The sequence below is a fragment of the Notamacropus eugenii genome, chromosome 2, assembly GCF_028372415.1.
Source record: "Notamacropus eugenii isolate mMacEug1 chromosome 2, mMacEug1.pri_v2, whole genome shotgun sequence".
NCBI classification, from domain to species: Eukaryota; Metazoa; Chordata; class Mammalia; order Diprotodontia; family Macropodidae; genus Notamacropus; species Notamacropus eugenii.
The window spans coordinates 348,454,427-348,469,545 of NC_092873.1; the positions used below are offsets into that span (position 1 = coordinate 348,454,427).

The following is a 15,119-nucleotide window of genomic DNA, read 5'->3' on the forward strand; positions in this document are numbered from 1 at the left end:
CTAGAGATCTCTTCTTTCTTGGATAAGTTGAGACTATCCGGTAAAGACGAGCTTTCACAGCTGAAATTGGGCAGCTGGATGCCAAATAATTTCTGGAAAAAGGCTTGTACTTTCCCAATAATAGCCCTTCCTCTCCAAGTCCAGCAGCACTTGAATTCAAAGAAGGAAATAACTGGGTTTCTGCCTAACAGAGCCTTGGCTCAGTGTTCATTACTTGGGCAATTCATGTAGATTTACTAGACTCTGCTGTCATCTTGGAAAACTGGAAGAAAGATTTTCTATGGAACCACACCCTGCCCTGTCCCTGCGGGGCTCTCCCTCAGGGCTGCTGCTATTCCTGGCCCTAACAGAGTTCTTTTTCCTCTCTTGTATCTCATTAAACAATGTTCTGGTACATTCTTATCTCTCCTCCAGAAGGTAAGTTTCCTGTGGGACCAACGAATATCTTATTTCTAGGCAGACCCAATTCTCAATTCAGAATCTGTGACTTTGTGACGACAAGGGAAGGGACAGGCAATGGGCTTCCTTTTCAGGGCTCTATCCAAAAAGGTTAGGGCAACATGTCAGATTGGCAAGGGAGGGAAAGGGAGGAGAGAAAACTTAAAACTTATGGAAGTGAATGCTGAAAATTACAAATAAATAAGTTGGGGGAAAAAAAGCCTAGGACAAGCAATATGGTGGGAAGAATGTTTAATCTGCCCAAGAGAGCAAACTTTTCAAAGAGTCATAGAGCTAGAACCTGAAGGAGCCTCAGAGACCATCTAGTCTAGTCCAAACCCTTCATTTTACAAATAAGGAAACAGAGTCACAGGGAAGTTAAATGACTCACCTAAGTTCATACAGGTAGTAAGAATGAGACATGGGATTCGAACCCCAGTCCTCTCTCTGAGTCCAGGAGCAGTGTTCTTTGAGCCTGTTAGTACCTGCCCTACATACACCAGCCACCAACTTGCTGGTTCTAAATAACTGTCTTATCTTCATTGAGATATCCTAAGTCTTTGCAAACTCAATCTCTGGGGATGCATCTTCATTCTCTCCTTACTTTTCTGTCCTTCCCAAGGCCTCTGGAGTTGTCCATATTAGAGATTTCAGCATGATTCATGATTTTTCTCCATCATTTTCTCTCAGGCAGGATTAGTTTACTCAGCCTCCAACTTGTCAGCACCAGCAACACTAGACACCATCCATGAGGCCGGGAAGGACCCTTATTCACTGCTTAATTTTGTAGTTCTTCATCTGTGAAATAGCGATGACATTACTGGTGGTATAGATGTCGGAGGGTTATTTAAGAGATCAAAGGAGACAACGTACATACAGTACTTTTCAAACCTTAAAGTACCACATGAATGTTAGCCATTGTCGTTAGTATTAATTAACCTTAGGAACATAACTCATAATGAATAATTATATAAACAATTGTAATGTGTGTAAATATATAATATACATAATGATCATGTATCATATGTATCATAATATGTATCTACATAATCAAAATTATTGCTAGGTGGTTCAGCTGGACCGAGAGTCAAGAGGACTGGAGTTTAAATCTGGCCTCAGACACTTACTAACTGTGTGACCCTGGGCAAGTCACTTAACCTCTGTTTGCCTCAGTGTCATCATCTGTAAAAAAGGGATGCTAATAGCACCCGCCTCTCCAGGCTGTCATGAGGATAAAAGGAGATAACTTTTGTAAAGCACTTTGCAAACCTTAAAAGTCAAAATAAATGCTAGCTATTGTTATTAGTCTTAATATTAATTTATTATTATTAATTTAATCTATGTCCATACTTGAAAGGGGGAAGCTAGACGATTCAGCAGAGCGCTGGGCCTGGAGTCAGGAAGACTTGATTTCAAATCTGGCCTCAGACACTTACTAACTGTGTGACCCTGGGCAAGTCACTTAACCTCTGTTTGCCTTAATCCACTGGAGAAAGAAATGATAAACCCTGTATCTTTGCCAAGAAAACTCCATAGATCGTATGGTCACAAAGAGTGGGACATGACTGAAAAACAAGGAGAACATATTTGAAAGTGCAGTGATACCTCAATTAATGAGATTCCTGGAAACAATACTTGTCAGTAACAACTCATTGTTACACTTTGGAAATCAAGAGGAAGCAGGATGGGCCTGGACCATATTTGCTCAGTGCTAACTAGGCCACCTCCATGGTTCAGTGTTTCTGCTCCTCCATCCCTGACCCCACTGCTCCCCTGTGCTGTCTGCTCCCTGCCTCACTCCCAGTTTAGCCATTTTCCAAATCATGGGCACTTATTTTCTTACAATTTTTTACTAATACAAAAAATGTTGCTATAAATATTTTGGTGTATTTGAGGACTTTTTATCAAAGCCTAGTAATGGAATCTGGGCCAAAGGGTATGGATATTTTCATCCCTTTATTTGCACACTTCCTTCAGTTACTCCTTAATGTTTACCAAATGAGTGGTTTTCCCTGACTCAGTAGTCAGTCCTCTTTGATGCACTCCAGTCATGGGGACCAATGGATAGATCAAGTTGTTCTGATGACAGAGAATTGCCTTCAGCAAAGAGCTGAAGTACCTGTCCATGCCTAGCTTCAGGAAGCAGAGCTTGGATCACTCCCACTGTACAGAGGACAGAGCTAGAAGAGACTTTGGGGATCATAGTCTTCAGAAGGAAGTCTTAAGGACTGACTCATCTTCTACCGTCTACAGAATCCTTGAATGTGTCCCATGGCTGGTATATTCTCAACTTGTACTCTTCCTGTCACAGTAATAAAGAATTCCTGGCTAACCTAAGCAAAAAACCACTCATCCTCCTTGCCACCATCTGTCATTCGCTTATCTCCAGCCACCTCAGCCCTTTCCATGCCATGTACCAACCTAGCTCTGCTCACTACTCCCCTGCCCCTATGTGCCTTCTGGAACTCCAATCTATCCTTAAATTTTCCTTCCCCTTACACCACTTTCTTTTCTGCTTCTCCTATCTCCTGGCTCTCAAGAAGATCTGACTTGCCTCAGAATTCACTTCTTCTCTGGCCAACCATTCCAGACCTGGTTGTACCCTCTCTTATGCCCTCAGTACACTGGCCTTGGAGTGGGAGTCTTTGCTCTCCATCTAGATGTTCCATCTGCTGCCACCACCCAGCAACCTCCTCTCCTTTGAGGTTTACTCTATCCAGCTAGATCTCCCACACCAAATCCTGCTGGCAGGAGTCTACCTCCCTGAAGATCTAGTTCTGGGATCACAGTCTTTCCCTCCACTCCAATACTTCCCGTTATACTAGGGGGCTCCAGCATACATTGATGTTCCCCAATTACACTGACCTCACATTCTCCTCCACTATAGCCACACAAAGGCATGGTTACTACTTTGACCTCTCCATCACTCAGAAGTATGCCAATTCCATGGTCAAAAATTCTAAAATTCCTCTATCCAAACATAAACTGTTACCTTTCCCTAAGCCCCCCTCCTCCTAAAACCATTTTATATCCTGATCAAGACTTCTAGTTCATCCACTCCTCAATACTCTCCTAGACTATAAACCTTAGTGGTTTTACTTTCCTTTCTTTCTAGTCTTGACCCCATTGTTAACCTGTATGACATTACCCTGTCCTCTTCCCTTCAATCCCTTGCCTCCTTGTTCTATCTCTGCTCACACTCTGCCTGCCAAACCCCAATGCTGGATTACTCTATCAGCCTCCTCAGCAGCTCCTCACATGCCACTATGTTTAGCCGTTCTCTGATGGATAGACATCTACTTTGTCTCTAGTACCTTACTACTATACAAAGGGGAAAAGGCCTTTATTTCTGTCTTTGACATTTTGGGGACAAATTGCCTAGTATTAGTATCAAAGGGTATGTTCAGCTCAGTGCCTTTAAGAGTATGGTTCCAAATTGTTTTCCAAAATAGTTGGGCCCCCATTAGAGTGCCACCAACAGGGCAGTAAACACTAATTGGACCTTCTCACAGTATCTCTAACAGCCACCAATTGTGACATCTTTGCTAATCTGATGGGTAGGAGGTAAAACTTCAAAGTGGTTTTCATTTGTACCTCTAATTATTAGTGATTTGGACCACTTTTTCATACCGTTGTTAATAGCTTACACTTCTTCCAAGAACTTCCTGTTAAATCCTTTGATTATTTATATATCGAGGAATGCCTCTTGTCCGATATATCTGGAAGATATGAAAGGAAAGGCAGGAGTGAAGTAGAGGAAAGGGAAGCCTTGAAATGATCCTGAGCTGAGAGCCCTTTGTAAGGGAGAAAGGTCATAGCTACTGCCGTTATTGATGTCTCAGCTCCTGCCCCTACCCCTTTCCTCATACCTTACAGGGCAAAGCAGGCTCTACAGTCTTCGTGGAGAAAGGTGCCAACATACCCAGCTTGCTGTTGGTATTTGGATAGGCATATAGAGCTTCTTCCTTACATCATGTTTACATAACACCTAAGGGCAAAAAGGAAATTCTCTCCTTCCTCTACCCCTTTCTTATTACAGGGCCCTCACTTTCTTCCCTCATCTCTAATTGGGTCTGCAAGGTCAAGCTGGACTAAATTCAATAGTGTCATTCTGCACGACAGTGGGTCAAGCCAGATTAAACTTCATAGTGTCAGTCTACACAACAGTGGGTCAAGCCAGATTAAACTCAATAGTGTTTAGGTCTAAACAGCAAGTGGAGCCAATTGTCTTATAAAGCAAGATTTCTTACCTTTTGGGGGGCCCATTCTCAGAATTTTAAATACATAAAGTAAATTACATAGAATTACAAAGGAGACCAATTATAAATAAAGATGAATTATAAATATGTAATAAATATAAATAAAGATGTAATTTTTTCCACCCAAGTTCATAGATTCCTTGAAATCTAGCCATAAGACTCCTTGGGATCCATGAACCCAGGTTAAGAACCCCTATTTTATAGTCTCCATGTCACATTGGCTCATAATCTTGGGGAGTCATTCTAGAACCAAAAACTCTGTCTGATACTGCTCTGGTTAGAGAGTACTGACGGCTGGGTTTCCAGTCTGAAATACAGCTCTGTGTAGTGAGGACAAGAGTTTAGAGTTTTTTCTTTCTTTCTTTTTTTTTAACTTCTGGAAAGGCCTAACTTCCTGTTTTCTCAAAACTGGCTGCAGGTCAGGCTGTTGCCTGAGAGAAACATCTGGCTAAATTTAGGGTAAGTGAATCTAAGCTACCCGGGATCGAATCTCTCTGAAATGAAGCCTGTGGCCTGAGAAATGAAAGGGGGACATCCAGGAAGTGGGTTCCATATCTACCCTCATCTTAAAAAGCTTCTTCCTTCCTGACCCACTGATTAATTTCAAGCTTTCTGAGTCCCCTCAATGTCTCTCTTCTGTCTTCATTTTCAGCTGCCTCCTTCTTTAGGTTGATACCATAGGCAGAGCTATCCATCTATCCCTAGGGAGTTCTGAAAGAAGCCATACCATCATGTCAGGCCCAGCATACTGGCAGGTCATGCTGGGGCTAGTAGACGGGGAGAAGCAGCTGGTGCTGATAGCTGTTACTAAGAAGGCAAGAAGACAAACCAGTCATGTGGTGTGCTCTCTTGCCCCTCACCCCATCAAAGCATATATTCTTTATTCCTGTATCTGTCTTCTTCCTTTTCCTCTACTGTGTCCCTTCTCTCTTTTCACCTTCTCTCCCTCCTGTAATTACTCTGTCCCCCTCTCTTTCAATCCCTATCTCACACTCACTTACACCTCTACATATACTCTTTCATATGAGATGGGAAAAGGGCAAAGAAAAAGCAGGAGACAAGACAGAGAGAGGAGAAAAGAAAGAAGGAAATTTATGAGAAATCTCCTGCTCTTCTTTCAAACACAGGGCAACCAAAAGTTACCCAGGATTCAAGAAACATCCATTCAAAAACCACAGCTCATGAACTGCAAACCTTATGTTTATTTTCAGTGGATAGAGGACATGACTAGGTCAAAGCAAAGACGTTTATTGACAACTGTATTATCAGCAAAGAATATTTTCTACAGAAAGCTGGGGCACGTGTTTCCCAAAAACACATATCATCAGTACAAAGAGAGGGCACCTTGGGAAAATGAATAGTACACACGCAGGGGCAAATAATGCCTCTGTTGCTTCAGGGCTGATGGTGTAATCTGGTGATGTCATCACACATACTCCCTGCTCCCCCTGGTCTCAAGTCACAAGAAGTCTTTGCCAAGAGTGCAATCTCTGCTAGAAATGTGGGTTTGGGGTAAATCTCTGCTAGGCATTGCTCCCTGATATTAGATGGTACTTTGTTGGTCTTGTGGTCCTGTCCCTTCACTGGTCTCCTGGCTTCTTCACTATACCTAGACAGGGCCAAAACCAGGCAAAATGCTGCCAGAATTAAATTAAGGCTATTCTGAAATTTTAACTTGCTCCTACAAAGAGATACTACATCCTTGTCCCCACTCTCTCTCAGACTTAGGGTTAGAAGAGTCCTTACAATTCCCATTTAATTGCCCTATAGAGTCCTGTGCACTGTTCCAGGGGATCTCAATCAAAGAAACTCTACAAGAGTTGCATGCATTTTAGGTTTCACATTTTTTTTCAACCTCAAAAGTCTTTGTCAAGTAAATGAGAGAAAGGAGGGAAAATAAAGAGCAGAAACCCTTCAATGGAGCCATCTAAGCTGAAGCATCCATCTCTTTTCTCTTCAGCCCTCCTTTCCAAATTCCTCCTTTTATTATAAACATTTGGTGAGTAGCAACAAAGTTTACAGACTTTGAGCCAACCCATTAAGACAGGGGAGAGAGAAGGTTTGATTTTTCTACTCAAGTGTAAGCTTGGTGAGAGCAGGATCTGCGTTATATCTACCCATGGATCTAAAGGACTAAAATTATGTCTTGAATATACTTCAAGGACCTGTGATTTCTTTTTCTTTTTTGTTATCTTTTATTTTTATTTTTAATATTTTATTTATTTATTTTCAACAATCACTTCCATAAGTTTTAAATTTTCTCCCCCTCCCTCTCCCCTCCCTTCCCAAGATGGCATGCAATCTTACATGGGCTCTATACATACATTCTTATTAAACACATTTTCACATTAGTCATGTTGCATAGAAGAATTAAAATGAATGGGAGAAATCATGAGAAAAATCAAACTAAAACAAAACATAACAAAAGAGAAAATAATCTGCTTCATTCTGAGTTTCAACTCTATAGTTCTTTCTCTGGATGTGGATGGCATTTTGCATCATGAGTCCTTTGGACATGTTTTAGGTCTTTGCATTGCTATGAAGGGCTAAGTTTATCAGATACAGTCCTTGCACTTTGTGGCTCTTACTGTGTATAATGTTCTCCTGGGTCTGCTCACTTCACTCAGCATCAGTTCATATAAGTCTATCCAGGTATTTCTGAAGACTGCCTGTTCATCATTTCTTATAGTACAATAGTATTCCATTACATTCATATACCACAGTCTGTTCAGCTGTTCCCCAATTGATCGTCATCCTCTCAATTTCCAGTTCTTGACCACCACATAAAGAGCTATAAATATTTTTGTACATGTGGATCATTTCCCCATTTTTATGATCTCTTTGGGATACAATCCTAGAAGCAGTATTGCTGGGTCAAAGGGTATATGCACTTTTATAGCCCTTTGAGTACAGTTTCAAATTGATCTCCAGAATGATTGGATCAGCTCACAGCTCTATCAACAATGAATTAGTGTTCCAACTCTCCCACATCTTCTCCAACATGTATCTTTTTCATTTTTTGTCATGTTAACCAATCTGATAGGTGTGATGTGGTACCTCGGAGTTGTTTGGATTTGCATCTCTCTAATCAATAGTGATTTAGAGCATTTTTTCATATGGTTAATTTCTTCCTCTGAAAACTGACTGTTCATATCATTTGGCCATTTATCAAATGGAGAATGACTTGTATTCTTGTATGTTTGACTCAGTTCTCTATATAATTTAGAAATGAGACCTTTATCATAGACACTAGTTGTAAAAAATCTTTCCCAGTTTTCTGCTTCCCTCCTAATCTTGGTTGCATTGGCTTTGTTTATGCAAAACTTTTCAATTTAATGTAATCAAAATTACTCATTTTGTATTTCATAATTTTCTCTATCTCTTGTTTGGTCATAAATTCCTTCATTCTCCATAAGTCTGACAAATAAACTATTCCTTGCTCCCCTAATTTGTTTATAGTATCAGCCTTTACACCTAGATCATGTATCCATTTGGACTTTATTCTGGTAGACAATGATAGACCTATGATCTCTTAGTAAGGCCCTTAAGCCTCCCTCCATAGAGAGTTGTCTGAGTCTCAGAAAGGTTAAATGACTTGTCCTTGGTCATTTAGCTAGCAAGTGTCTGAGTCAGAAAGACATTCCACAGGAGGTACTCTGCCAAACCCAAACCCAACAACACCCCTTTAGGCTAGGTTTTTTCAATCCCTAGTCCACAAGACCAAACAAATCCCAAGAATAGCCTCTGTTTCCTAAAAGGGAAATCATCCAGCCTACATAAAGAAACTGTTCTTCCTACCACATCTACCTAGCTCATTGTTTTGTACATCATAAATCCTTAATCTATCCGTACACTGTGGGTGCTATTACAGAGAAGAGAGATTCGAATAGATAATATCTTCGCATTTGTCCATGAGGTGTTTGAACTGTGACTCCTGGAACAGATTCTGGAAAATTCTAGGAGGGAAGAGTCAGAGGAAAAGCTTTTGCTCTCCATACTTGTAGCCAAGCAGGCAATCAGGGTTGAAGAGTGTGCTGAATATCTGAATGCCTACTGTCTTGTCTCTTCTGTCTGAAATTTTAATAGGCTGCTGCTACTGCAGCTGGATAGAGTGTTGAGATAGCCTAAGAGACCGCTGGGAGCTGAGAAAGAGGGGTAGCTAGGTGAGATGATGCAAACACCTTGCCAAGATAACTCCCTTCTCTGAAGACTCTGTCTTAGAGAGGGAGAAGATCCTGTGAAATACCCACCCCTACACGTTTTTCTTCTTCCTTCCTTCCCATGAGGGGAAAGAGTACCTTACTCTGTGCCAGGCACTGTGCTGAGCATTTTATAAATCTTACCTCATTTGGTTCTCACAAAAAACTTAGGAAGTGGATGCTATTATCATCTCCATTTTACAGTTGAGAAGACTTAGGTAAATAGATGCTGACTTGCCCAAGGTCACACAGCCAGTAAGTGTTTGAGGCTCAATTTGAACTCAGGTCTTCCTGATTCTGGGTCTAGGGCTCTCTATCCACTGTCCCACCTAGCAATCTAATTCACTGTTATAATTTTGATCTTCTCCTTTATATTAAAGAAGATCTGGCAGTTGATAATTTTCTATATGATGAATGTTGGTGTGCGTAGAAATTTGAGAGAAAAAATTAGAATAAAGAGAGTAAAGATAAGACACTGGAGAAGGGGGAAGAAGAGGAGACAGTGAATCCAGTCAGAAATCACAAACACAGAATGAAGGGACCGTGAAACAGTGACACTATACAAGTATGTTTCCAAAACTGAGATTGCCCAAACAGAACAAGATTAAGGATATGAGTGTAAAGATGTGCCTAGATCCAGTAGAGATGAGTTCTTAAAGCAAAATGGAGCTTAGTCTGAAAAAGGGACCTATACTACTGGGGTTATATAGGAGGTACCTACCCCTTAAATCTGCCATTAGGGAGCCACCCCCAAAATCCTATACCTGAAAGATATCTCCTTTTAAGCATGTAGATGCTACACATGGTGACCCTGTCTACTATTACACAGATTTGTTGGATTGAATTTAAACTGAATTAAAAATACTAGAGGGAGTATTTTACTCCCAAATAACTCCTTGAGATTTTAACAATGGCCTTCTAGAAATAATGTCCTCATTTTGTCCACAAATACAAAGGTTCAAGCCCAAGTCTAAGTCAAGTAAAAGGGAAAGGTTGCTCCTTGACAGTCTGGGAGTAAGAGGGTAGTGGGATAAATGTTCTTTGAGGGCAAGTAGGATCCTGTAGTGAAATTCCTTTACTCATTGTGGGCAGCCACTTAACCCACTTCATGCCCAGGTTGGGTGAAGCTCTCAGGAAATCTAGGATAGCTACTAGAAAAAAAATCAGTGGAATGGGCCAAAGGGCTGGAAGATCTCTCTGGTTAAGCACCTCCTCACTCTTTCCACCTCATTTTTTTTCACTTCCCATCTCATCTTCAATCAATGTAGCTACTCTGAAGCCCAAGTATAGGACAGAACTCCAGGTTTTGGGATGGACTTCCCACTTCTCTCGGTTCCCTTTTCTTTATCTTCAAAGGTTACCAGTGAGACCTCTAGTTAACAGTGACATGAAATCTCATACAGAAACTCAGCCTTCCCATGTGGATGTCAGAAAGAAAAAAACTAAAACTAAAAGAGCACCAGATCAAATAATTATTAAGACATCCAAAGAGAAAGGAATAAACTCCTTTGTCCAGCCCACCACTACTCAAAGAGATAGCCAAAAGACCTGGCTCCTAGAAGAGGGGGCCCATAATGGAAGCAAACATGAAAGCAGAAAAAAAATTTTGAAACCCACAATATCCTTCTAACTAACAGTGGCCCCTGGGGTCTGAATTCCACAATGCCTTGACCAGGGTCATCTTATGGGGTCTATAAACCCACAGTGTTCATACCATGGGCAATCTGAGAGTTGTCTACAGCACCATAACTAAGCACAAGTCATGGGAGTCAGAAGACAATAGCACCCCAAGTGGAGATGTTAGACTGGAAGACTTTAACAGTAACCAAAGATACCCCAAATGACAGTATTTGACGAAAGATACCCCAGGGGAGCTAGAAGACCTTAGAGTTTCAGACCAGGAACACTAAAACCTTTCAAAACCCTGAGAAGAGACATTAAGAGAGGTGGAAGCCAACAGCAGAAGCCCAGTAAACCAGGAATAGGAGCAAATAAATCCAAACAACCCATTCAAGAATATAAGAGAGGAAGAGACTGGCCCCAGCACAAAGCCAGGAACTTCGGTTAGAGATATAAGTATACAAAAGAAAACACTGAATATGTTCATAAAATACTATAGGTCAAGAGATAAACATAGAAGAACTCCCCAAGTACAATAAAAATCTCAGAAATGAAATAGATTAGCCACAAGAATTCCAAGAATAGTCAATAGAAATGAAGCAATATATTTTTAGTTATTTAATTTATAAAAATTATTTTATTTTATAATTAATACATTATTCAAAATAGTTATTAAATGAATTAAATATTATTAATTAATATTCATTAATTTATTGTTAAATTTAAAAATATCTGGAAAAAACAATCAGAATGAGAATTAACAACTTAGAACAGAAGGTATAAATCTGACCCAAGTAGTGAACTCCCTAAAAATCAGAATGGAGTAAACAAAATTCAGTCAAAAATATTAGAAAAAACAAAAGATTGAAAAATTAGAAGATTATACACTATGATCAAGTGGGATTTATACCAGGAATAGTATAATGGGTTATTCAATATAAGGAAGGCCATAAATCTAACAAACTTTATTAATAATAAAACCCATATTATATCAAAAAAAGGTGAAAAGACTTTTGGCAAAATCTAGCACATTTTTCTATTTAAAAAAACCCTCTAGAGCTCACAAGAATAAATGGACCTTTCCTAATATAGTAAATGATATCTATTAAATCCAAGAACAAATATTATAAGTAATGGAGAAAATAGGAGGCCTTTCCAATAAAATCAGGAATAAAGCAAACATGCTCATTATTACCACTACTATTTAGTGCTAAAAATGTTAACAGTTGCAATATGAAAAGAAAGGGAAATCAAGGGAATAAGCACAGGCAAAAAGGATATAAAATTGTCACTTGTAGATTATGTGAATTTACTTAGAAAACTCTAAAGATCTAATTATATAATTAGTCAAAAGAAAAAATTCAGCAAAGTTACAGGATATGAAATAAATTCACGTAAATCATCAGCATTCCTATACATAAAATCAAAAATATCCAGGCAGAACTTGAAAAAAATTCCATCAAAATAATTATAAAAACTATAAAATATTTGGAAATGTATCTACCAACATTCATCCAGGGACTATATGTGAACCTGTTTGTTCACTAAACCAAGGCCTTTGACTCCGTCAGTCATGGGGGCCTGTGGAAGATCATGGCAAAACTGGGTTGCCCAGAGAAGTTCATCAGTATTGCATTACCAGTTTCATGATGGCATATTCACATAGGTTCTAGAGGAAGGACTATGCTCTCATGCCTTCCCAGTAACCAACGGTTACTGGGTCCCATGCTTTTTAACATGATGTTTTCTGAGGTGTTGTCAGATGCCTTCAACAAAGATGAAAATGGCATCAAGTTCAGCTTTCTTACTGGTCAATTATTTAACTTGAAAAAACTACAAGCCAAGGCTAAAGTGGAGGGAGAGTGGGCACATGACTTTTTGTTTTCAAATGACTGTGCACTGTATTAGCAAGCACCCTAGCACACCCAGGATGGCCTGCTAGTACAGCTTCTTTGATCTGCTTTATAAAGGAAAGACAGCTTCAAAGGGGTTAACAATCCTTCTTTAATTAAACACATATAAGTCATTCACTAGTTCAGGGGAAAGGTTAACACCCTGAACATAGAGAAATTAGTACAAAGATCAATAGACAGGCTCAAACTGTCTGACAAAGTAATACAACAACCTACATAGACCACTAGATGCAGGGGGACCAACGACATCTAAGTAGTCAGAGGGGCTCAACAAACTGCTACTCAGAGTACCAGCTGGGAATCAAAAGGTCCTTCTTATAAGCAAAACCCCCAAAGCAAAATACTAACCTCCTAGTATATATAGTTTTCAACTAATAGGCTCAGAGCCAGAAGGTATCACAACCTACGTGACTCAGCACAGCTATGAATCACCCTTCAGATGTTTTCAATTTAGTCTTAGCCAAGAAACTGAGCTCCAAAAAGAAAACAACAAAAATCCCATTTTTCTTGCTCTTACACGCACTCAATACAGCCTCTGAGGCCAAAATGCAACAGATTATGGATTGATTCTCTGTCACCTGTATTAATTTTGGCCTGACAATCAACACCAAGAAAACAGAAGTCCCCCACCAGCTAGTGCTGTACTATCCATACATCAAGCCATTAGTCACAGTAAATGGAGAAAATGTTAATGCTATTCATAAGTTCCCTTACCTTGGCAGTACACTCTCCTGGGCTGCACATATAGATGATGAGGTTGATACGTGTATTACCAAAGCTAGCTTAGCATTTGGGAGGCTCTGAAAGAAAGCATAGGAAGGAAAAGTTATCAGGCTATAGACTGAACTTAATATCTACAGAGTCATCATGCCGACTGTTCTGTTGTATGCCTGTGAAACCTAGATAGTCTATCAGCGCCATGCCAGAAAACTGAACTGCTTCCATTTGAATTGTCTCAGGAAGATACTGAAGATCACCTGGAAAGATAAGGTACTGGACATTGAGGTCTCTCTAGAGCTGAATTGCCCAGCATTCAAACTTTATTGCAGAGAATGCATTGCCAATGGGATGTCCACATAGTCTGAATGCCAAACCCAAGCTTATCCAAAAGACTACTTTATGAAGAACTCACACAAGGTAAGTGCTCACATGGTAGTCAGAAGAAGCAATATAAGGATACCCTCAAAGTATCTCTGAAGAACTTTACTACTGACTGTGAGATATGGGAAACACTGGCATGAGACCATCTAGCATGAAGTGCCCAAATCAAAGAAGATGCTGTGTTTCAAAGCAAAGCAGAATCGTAGAATCACAATGGAAATGTGAGTTGTGTGAATCCAGAGCCATTTCCACTCTAAATGTTCTAATGGACCACTTGTGCTCAATCTGTGGTAGTACCTTCCAAACTCATATTGGACTGATTAGCCACAGCTGAACACATCATACTTGACTCCAATACTGACATCATTGGTCTTCTTTGAAAATGAAAGTCAAACAACAACAATATAAACTATAAAACACTCTGTAAAAATAGATGAACTCAAATAATTAGAGAAATACTAATACTTCAATGTGGTAGGTTGAGCCAATATAATAATAAATATGACAATAAACTAGTTTATTTATTCAGTACTGTACCAATCAAACTCATAAAGGAATATTTTAGTGAGAATAAAAAAAAGTCAAGAATCCCAAAGGTAATAATGAAAAAAAATGAGAAAGAAGAGGGTCTAAAAGTACTAGATCTCAAACTGTGCCACAAAGCCATAATCCTTAAAAATGATTTTTTTAATGGCTTAAAAAAAAAGAAGTGAGGATGATCAACAGAAGAGATGAGGTATGACACATAGAAACAAACATAATATCACAGCATTAAATAAATCCAAAGACTCCAGTTCCTGGGGGAAGAACTCACTATTTGACAAGAACTGCTGGATAGTAGTATCGCAGAAATTAGGTTTAGACCAATCCTTTCTTTACATCATACACTAAGATAAGCTCCAAATGGATATGTAACCTAGATATAAAAGGTCATCAACAAATTAGTGAAGCAAGGAAAAAGTTGCCTTTCATTTCTATGAATAGAAGAAAAGTTCATGATTCAACAAATGATAGGGGCACACACGATAAAATGGACAATTTTGATTATATAAAAATAAAAACTTATTTCACAAATAAATAAAATGTAGTAAAAATTAGAAGAGAAACATGTAATGGGGAAATTTTCTTTGCAAGTTTTTCAAATTAAGGTCTCATTTCCAAGATATATAAGGAACTGATTCGAATTTGTAAAACTGAGAAACATTCCCAATAGACAAATGGTTCAAGGATATGAACTTGCAGTTTTCAAAGGATGAAATCCAAGCTATATATCATATGAAGTCATATAAAAAAAGTGCTCTAGGGAATAACAGGCAAACATATAGCCAAATTCTACCTCACAATTCCCCCAAAAGATTCAGTAAATGCGTGAGACCAAGTTATGATGAAGAAATCCAAGGAAAAAATCACAGAGAGTCATTATTCCAGTACAGGTTGGCACAGAGAGAAAGGCAAAAAAGCCTGAAGATGAGATGAATTCTGGCTAGAAACTCTGAGGAAGAACAGAAGTCAAGAGAAACATAAGATAAAAATGATTGAACACTCATAAGGGACTAAACAAGGATAAACTGTTTATGTTCTAATATGGG

General features: G+C 39.2%; 1 long non-coding RNA gene across 1 annotated transcript in view; it reads right to left on the reverse strand.

Annotated features, from left to right (window-relative positions):
• LOC140528267 (uncharacterized) overlaps window positions 1–15,119 on the reverse strand; it is a 91,629-nt gene that overhangs the window by 44,889 nt on the left and 31,621 nt on the right. The window contains exon 2 of the long non-coding RNA XR_011975130.1: window positions 13,144–13,229. This is a non-coding gene — a long non-coding RNA (uncharacterized lncRNA). The remainder of the gene's footprint in view (window positions 1–13,143; window positions 13,230–15,119) is intronic.